The sequence below is a fragment of the Balaenoptera acutorostrata genome, chromosome 8 (assembly GCF_949987535.1).
Source record: "Balaenoptera acutorostrata chromosome 8, mBalAcu1.1, whole genome shotgun sequence".
Taxonomy (NCBI): Eukaryota; Metazoa; Chordata; class Mammalia; order Artiodactyla; family Balaenopteridae; genus Balaenoptera; species Balaenoptera acutorostrata.
In genome coordinates, this window is record NC_080071.1 from 70,538,369 (window position 1) to 70,547,039 (window position 8,671).

The window sequence follows — 8,671 nt, forward strand, 5'->3', positions numbered from 1 at the left end:
GGTCTAAGGTAAGATGCTCATTATATAATGTTACATGAAAAAGTTACATGAAAAAGTAAGTTACAGAATAATATGGAGAATGACAAATTTTATGTAACAAAACGTATAGATATATACATATCTAAACATATTTTTGTCAAGGTATAAAAAGAGGTCTGAATCAACACATAATAAATTCTTGAGAATGTGTAGGAGTAAAGAAAAGACTTTGAATATATATTTTACTTCTCTATTTAAAAGTTTTTAAGGTCATCTATTATATTTGTAATTTCAAAGAACACTAAAAAGTAAAATATTATAAAATGAGCTATGTGACGGTATAATACTTCAAACTGAACATGTTTCAGATTTTTATATTACTGATAAAGAATTTTAGGCATTGGAAAAATCACAGTTGAAAAATGGTCATATTGGAAAATGAGTTAAAGAAAGTAAATGTTCACATCTTTTCTATCTGCTTTAACATTCACTGGTGCTAAACTGAAATTTTTCTGTACTTCTGGTAGGGAATACAACACAAAGCAATGTCTTTCAAGGTTGTATTTATACAACACAAAAGGAAGTGCAAACCTGTCAATTAGCTGATATTTTTAAAAAATCAATATGAATAAACAAGTAGATGAAAACTCTTCTTAAAAATTTAACTGGCTAAATGACAGTATTTATTTCACTTGTGCTCTGAAGACAGACAAGCTCTTTATATTTACAACAACAACAAAAAATAGCTCCTTAAGAAAAAAATGAAACTGATCTCTTTCCTCTAATTTTATTAGATTAAAAATTTAGTTTCCTGTAATTAGTATTTGGGCATATAAAAGCTACAGTGATATTCTAATAAATATAATACTTCTTTAGCCATACATATGTGTTTTTAAGATGTAGTATAAGGGTCTTTTTAAGATATCACCAAAACTTGGTTTAAAAGTTTTTTTCTCCATTTTATGCTGAAAGTGGGAAAATCTCTCCCAAAGAAAGGGTAGCATGTCCATGAAGTAATAGCAATATTAACAGAAGGTGATTATGTAAGTTATTCTAAATTGACTTTAGTTCCATTATGTAGTTATCATATTTAAAATGCAATATAGAAAAAACCACTTTGTTTTTATAAAATAACATAAAATTTCAGTTAATTCTTATATGCAGTACTGAATAATTTCTATTTGCTTTCTTGGCAGTGGAAAAAAAGTATTGGTTTTAGGGGTTCAAAAGTAAATTGCTAAACCAATGTAAACTATACTTTTGTTTGTAGTGAAGGTAAAAGACTTTGAAGATCCCACTGATAATTCTGTAAAATATGAGGAGAAATTACCAAACCAGGTGATTTCTTGCCATATATATATATAATAAGAAGTATAGAGGCTCCAAAATAAGCTATTTCACATGAAAGTCTTCATGGATGATAAATATGACTATCATAGGTATATTTTAAGAGGGGATTGTTTATTAACCGGTTTAAAAAAAAAAAAAAGGTTAAAAATAGGTCTGGGAAGTTTGCATCCCCAGCCAAGGATCTAGAGGGAGAGGATTTATTCAGCAGGAAGCCCACATCCCTAATCAAGGATGAAGAGGCTCAGGTTGCACTGGCTAGAAGCTCACATCCATGCTTAAAGATGAAGGAGGCCTGCATTATACAACTTCAAGCTTATATCCATATCCAAGTGCAGAAGAGACCAGGGTTCATGCAACCAGAAAGGTCATACCCAGGATGTTCATATCTACATCCTAAAGAAGGAAACTGGCCACTCATTCATTGCTCCTGGGAATGTGAAATGGTACAGCCACTTTGGAAAGCAGTCTGGGCATTTCTGAAAGCACTAAATTTGCACCCATCACACAAACCAGCAATCACAGTTCAGGGCTCATCCCAGAGAAATGAAAATCTAGGTTCTCACAAAATCCTGTACAGTAATGTTCGCAGCAGCATGATTTGTAATAGCCAAAAACTGGAAACAACCCAACATCCTTTCGGGTGAATGGTTAAAGTGACTGTGCCTGTAGTATGTCCATACCACAGACTAGTACTCAGCGAATAAAAAGGGAACAGAGTATTGACACATTTGTACCACTGGAAAACTAATTTTCTAATGAAGAAAACAGTATAGGGTTTATAAAGTGGACACACTGGATGAACACCAGAGAATGAAGTAGAGGGAAAAAGTTAACCCCCCAAAGTTATATTCTGTACAATCTATTTATATAGAATTCTCGAAATGCGGACAGTTTAGCAATTACCAGGCATTAGGGGAATGGCGCAGGAGGAGTTACCCATGGGGGAAAGTGGGTAAAGGGTATACGAAAATCTCTCTGTATTATTTCTTACAAGTGCATGAGAATCCACAATGAGGTGACAATAAGTAGTTTAATTAAAAGAAAAAAATTAGAGTTGAACCCTCTACTATTTGCACTAGACCCGAGTATTCTGCCAATCATTGCTTGTAAATCCTGGCTGTAGATCAGTCCCCAGCGAGATTTCTCCCGCTGGGAATGGCGTCTCTCCCCTAGTGGAGACATTCCCCAAATGCCTCTAGCAAAGGAGCTGGCAGTACAAAAGGCGAAACCAAGCCAGCAATAAAGAAATTCTCAAGTAGAGGTGGGAACGCATACAGGAAGCAAGAGCCAGGGGCAAAAAGAGGCAATCCCAGATGCGCCCCATTATTGAGATACTGGTAAAACAAAGAAGGGACAGTGGACTGGATGTGCCCAGAAGTGCAGCGTAATAGCAGTTCAAGCCCGAGATATTAGAAAGCAAGCACGGATCCGTTGAAAGAGCACGCTCACTGCTGCTGAGCGGGGCAGGTTCCCGCGGGGGTCCTGCGCCTCGCCTCCGCCAAGTGGAGCCTGGGCCCCGCCCAGGCGCCTCCGCGGGTCAGAGGTCACGTCCCGGGCCAAAGTCAGTTTTGGCTGAGGCGGACTTCTGGGTGCCAACGCGCTGCCTCTTTTCTCCTCGCTGCCCGGGACCCCCGCGCGGGTAGTAACGCCCGCGCCCACCTGCGCACCGCCCTCTGTTTCCCGTGCACTTCTGCCCTTCCCCAGAGCTCTCCTCCGACCTGCCCGAGGAAAGGCAGGAGCTAGGCCTCCCGCCTGCCCTCCCCCACCATGGCCCACCTGCGGGCTTGAGAAGTCCGGCAGCTGCTGCGCAACAAGTTTGTGGTCGTCATGGGGGACCCCATGCAGAGGGCCGTGTACAAGGACCTGGTGCTCCTGCTGCAGAAGGACTGCCTGCTCTCTTCCAGCCAGCTGAAGGCCAAGGGCGAGCTGAGCTTCGAGCGCGACGTGCCGCGGGAGGGCGGCAGGTGGGAACGCCCGCACAGCCACACGCACTACCGCGATGTCCGCCGGTTCTGCTCCGGCCACCACCTGGTGCGTTTCTACTTCCTCACGCGTGCGTACTCCCCGTACGTAAAGACGTCCTGGAACACCTGCGGCGGGGCGAGCACGCCGCGCACGTGGTGGTCATGAACTCCTGCCTCTGGGACTTCTCCAGGTATGGCCAGGATTTCCCGAGGAGTTACCTGGAGGGCTTAGAGAGCCTGTGCGGGCGCCTGGACAAAGTGCTGCCCGAGGCCTGCCTCCTGGTGTGAAACACGGCCCTGCCGGTGGCGGAGGTCATCTCCGGGGCTTCCTCCTGCCGGAGGACCTATTCCGAGGTGCGCGTCTGCGGGAAGAAGTGATAGAGGCCAACTTCTACAGCTCGGCGGAGGCCAGCAGGTACGGCTGTGACATGCTGGACCTGCATTTCCACTTCCGGCATGCGGGACAGCACCGGCAGCGAGACGGCGTGCACTGGGACAGGCGCGCACGTTGCCACCCCTCCCAGCTAGCTGCTGCTGGCGCGTCTGGCCGACGCCTGGGGCGTGGACCGCCCCTGCCGCCACCCCGTGGGCAGGTGGATCAGGGATGGTCCCACCAGGGGACTTCCAGGCCCGGTGGACGGTAGGCAGCCCCGGGACAGCAGAGGTGACCCGGGAGAACAGCCCTTGTCCTGGTTCCCAGCCACGTCTGCATGCCTCCGGGGTGACCTTCGGAACCCTTTCCCCAGGCGCGACCTCCGTTCCAGCCCTACCGCCAAGGCACCTGTGTGCCCTACCACCCGTCTTCACAGCGCGGGCAATTCTCCAGTGATTCTTCAGCGCGCCAGGTAAGATACACACTGACGAAGCAAACTCGATGATTGGCCGGGAGACACGTCTGGGCCCGATTCTTAGAACCTCTACCCAACATCGGAGCCGAAGGTCGCCTCCCTACCCTCCCCAGTGCCCCAGCGGGCCACGCAGACGCCAGCGAAGGCGCACCAACAGACGGACCCAAGCACACCCAGAGGCAAGACCCCAGTAGCCAGACCTGGACCTGGGCTCCTTCCCAACGTAGGCAATAGGCTGGACAGACTGCCCGACTTCTCTCACTCAGGTGTGGCCTTCAGCAACCCTGCGATGGTGAGGACTCCTTCACCCTCTTACTTTCACCCATCAGCAACCTCACACATTCTTCTTTGCCAGAGCCTTCACCCCACTTCTTGGTGAGGGGGCAAGAACCCAGACCATCACACCATTCTCCTCTTAACGTTTGTGCAGAAATGAGCTGTAAATGAAAAAGTACACACACGGTTAAGCCTTGCCTAAATATAAGTCTTCCGACAGTATTCTCCCTAGACATTTTTCCTGAAAAGAAAAGGGGAAAAATTTTGAACCTTAACACTTACCAAAACGTTTCTAGTGACTTCAGTATCACCATTAGTTTTTACATACATTTATAGAACTTACTCCCCAAAGCTTTCACCACAAATTGTCTTGCACATTCCTTAATTAAATTTATCTGTGCTTCAACATAATATTTATCCTTTAAAAAGTATTCCATTCACTAACACAAGAGTTTTTATTTTCTGTTAGAGACATATTTTCTACTCTTGAGCTCATCAAATACCTAGCATATTTTTAAAAATAGACTTCATTTTTTTAGAGCAATTGCAGACTCATAGCAAAATTGAGAGGAAAGTAGAGAGTTCTCATATACTTCCCATACACAGCCTCCCCCAGTATCAATATCCCACACCGAAGTTGTACATTTGTTTACCTTCAGTGAAACTACACTGATGCATCATTTCACCCAAAGTCCATTTTTCACATTAGGGTTCACTGTTGGTGTTGTACATTCTATGGTTTTTGACAGATGTATAATGACATGTATAGTATCATACAGAATAGTTTTATTGCCCTAAAATTCCTGTCTGCTCCTCTTCTTCATTCCTCCCCCATCCAACCCCTCGCAACCACCCATCCGTAATGGTCTCCAGAGTTTTGTGTTTCCTAGAATGTTATATAGTTTGAATCATACAGTAAGTAGCCTTTTCAGATTGGCTTCTTTTACTCAGTAATTTGCCTTTAAGTTTCTTCCATGTCCTTTCATGGCTTGATAGCTCAGTTGTTTTTAGTGGTGAAAAGTATTCTGTTGTCTGAATGTACCACTGTTTATCCAGTCACCTGCTGAAGGACATCTTAGTTGCTGCCAAGTTTTGGAAGTTATGAATAAAGCTGCTTTAAACATTCATGTGCAGGTTTTTGTGTGGATATAAGTTTTCAACTCCTTTGAGTAAATATCGAGGAATGCAGTTGGTGGATCATATGGTGAGAGTATGTTTAGTTTTGTAAGAAAATGCCAAACTACCTTCCAAAATGACTCTACCATTTTGCATCCCATCAGCAACTAATAAGAGTTCTACATCCTCGCCAACATTTGGTGTTGTCAGTGTTTTGGATTTTCTCCATTCTAATAAGCACAAGGTATCTTGTTGTTTCAGTCTGCACTTCCCTAAGGACATTATATTGAGCATCTTTTCATAAGCTTTATTTGCCATCTGTATATATTCTTTGATGAAGTGTGCATTTTTAATCAGGTGTTCCTTATTGAGTCTTAAGATTTCTTTGTATATTTTGGATAACAGTATTTAATCATATGTCTTTTAGAAGTAGCTCCCAGTCTGTGGCTTATCTTCTCATTCTCTTGGTGGTGTCTGTTGCAGAGGAGAAGTTTTTAATTTTGAGGAAGTCCAACATATCAGTTTCTTTCATGGATTGTGCCGTTTGTGTTGTATCTAAAAATTTATCACCAACCCCAAGGTCATCTAGATTTTCTCTTGTGTTATGTTCTAGGAGTGTTTTAGTTTTGCATTTTACATTTAGGTCTACGATCCATTTTGAGTTAATATTTGTGAAGTGTATAAAGTCTGTGTCTGGATTCATTTTTTTTGCATGTGGATCCAGTTCTTCTCACACCATTTGTTGCCTGAAGTGTCTGTCCTCCAACTTTTTTTTCTCCTTTAATGTTGTATTGGCTATTCTTATTCTTTTGTCTTTTTATGTAAACTTTAGAATCAGTTTTTCAGTAGCCACAAATAGCTTGCTGGGATTTTCATTAGGATTACAATGAATCTATATCAGGTTGGGAAGAATTGATATCTTGACAGTAGTCTGTCTTCCTATCCATGAATGTGGAATATCTCTCCATTTATTTAGTTCTTTGATTTCTTTCATCAAGATTTCATAGTTTTCCTCCTGTAAATATCTTGTACATATTTTTTTATGTTTATACTATGTCATTTAGGGGGTGTTAATGTGAATGGCATTGCGTTTTTTATTTCAAGTTACAATTTTTCATTGCCCGTATATAAGAAAGCAATTGACTTTTGTATATTTATCTTATATGCTACAACCTTACTATAATTGCTTCTTGGTTCCAGGAGTATTTTTTTTGATTCTCTCAGATTTTCTACAGACAGTTATGTCATCTGTTAACAAGTACAGTTTATTTCTTCCTTCCCAATTTGTATATCATCTATTTCCTTTTCTTGTTTTGTAGCATTAGCTAGGACTTCCAGTATGATGTTGAAAAGGAGTGGCTAGAGGGGATATCCTTGCCTTTCTCCTGATCTTGGGGAGAAAGCTTATAGTTTCTCACCATTAAGTAAGATGTTAACTGTAGATTTTTGTGTATGTTTTTAATTAAGTTGAGGATGGTCTCCTCAACTTCTGGTTTGCTAAGTTTTCATCATGAATGGGACTGGATTTTGTAAAAGGCGTTCTCTGCATCTACTAATATGATTATGTGATTTTTCTTCTTGTTGATGTGATGGATTATGTTAATTTGATTTTTGGTTGTTGAACCAGCTTTGCATCTAGAATAAATCCCACTTGGTCATAGTGTAAAATTATTTTTATACATTGTCAATTTGATTTGCTAATATTTTTTTAAGGATTATTGCATTTATATTCTTGGAAGATATTTGTCTCTAATTTTCTATTATTGTAATGTTTTTGTCTGGTTTGGTATTAGAGTAATGCTGGCCTTATAGAATGAGGCCATCTACTTCTATCTTCCAGAAGAAATTCTAGACAACGAGTATAATTTCTTCCCTAAACGTTTGGTAGAATTCACCAGTGATCTCATCTGGGTGTGGTGCTTTCTGTTTTGGAAGGTTATTAATTATTGACTCAATTTCTTTTATAAATCTAGGCCTATTCAGATTGTCTATTTTGTCTTCTGTGAATGTTGACAGATTGCATCTTTCAAGAAATTGGTCCATTTCATCTAGATTAACAAATTTGTGGGTGTAGAGTTGTTCATAATGTTCCTTAATTATTCTAATTCTTTTAATGTCCATGAGGTCTGTAGTGATGCCCCCCTTTCATTTTTGATATTAGTAATTTTTGTCCTCTCTCTTCTTTTAGTTTTCCAGGCTACTGTTGATCTTTTCAAAGAACCAGCTTTTGGTTCCATTGATTTTCTATATGGATTTTCTATTTTCAATTTCTTTGATTTTTGTTCTAATTTTTATTTTATTTTTTATTATTTTATTATTTATTTTTATTATTTCTCATTTAGATTTAATTTCCTTTTATTTTTCTAGTTCTCTAAGGTACAAGCCTCGATTATTGATTATTAGATCTTCTTTTTTAATACTTGCAATCAATGCTATAAATTTCACTTTAAGCACTGTTTTCACTGCATCCCCCAAATTTTGATAAATTGTATTTTCATTTTCATTTAGTTAAAATATTTTAAAATTTCTCTTGAGATTTGTTCTTTGAGCCATGTATTATTTAGTAATGTGCTGTTTAATCTCCAACTATTTGGGGATTTTTCAGCTATCTTTCTGTAATTGATTTCTAGAATAATTCCACTATAGTCTGAGAGCAGACATTGTATGCTTTCTATTCTTTCGAATTTGTTAAGGTGTATTTTTATGGGTCAGAATGTGGTCTATCTTGGTGAATGTTCCATGTGAGCTTAATAAGAATGTTTATTCTGCTCTTGTTGAATGAAGTATTCTGTACATGGCATTTATATTCAGTTATTTTATGGTTCTGTGGAGTTCAACTATGGTATACTTAGTTTCTGCTTGCTGGATCTGTCCATTACTGATAGAAGGTCTTGAAGTTTCCAACTATGATGGTGGATTCATCTGTTTCTTCTTGCAGTTCTACCAGTTTTTGCCTCCTGTATTTTGATGCTCTCTTGTTAAGTGCATATCTAATAAAGATTGTCATGACTTCTTAGAGAATTGACTCTTTATCATTATGCAATGCCCTTCTTTATCACTGATAATTTTCCTTGCTTTGACATCAGCTTGCCTCATCTAGTGTTAGCATGATATATCTTTCTCCATCCCTTAACTTTT

General features: G+C 40.3%; 1 pseudogene; it reads left to right on the forward strand.

The window, feature by feature from the left end:
• Positions 1-3,096: 3,096 nt before the first annotated feature.
• LOC103018711 (PC-esterase domain-containing protein 1B-like) lies at positions 3,097-4,142 on the forward strand (annotated as a pseudogene).
• The last annotated feature ends 4,529 nt before the right edge of the window (positions 4,143-8,671 follow it).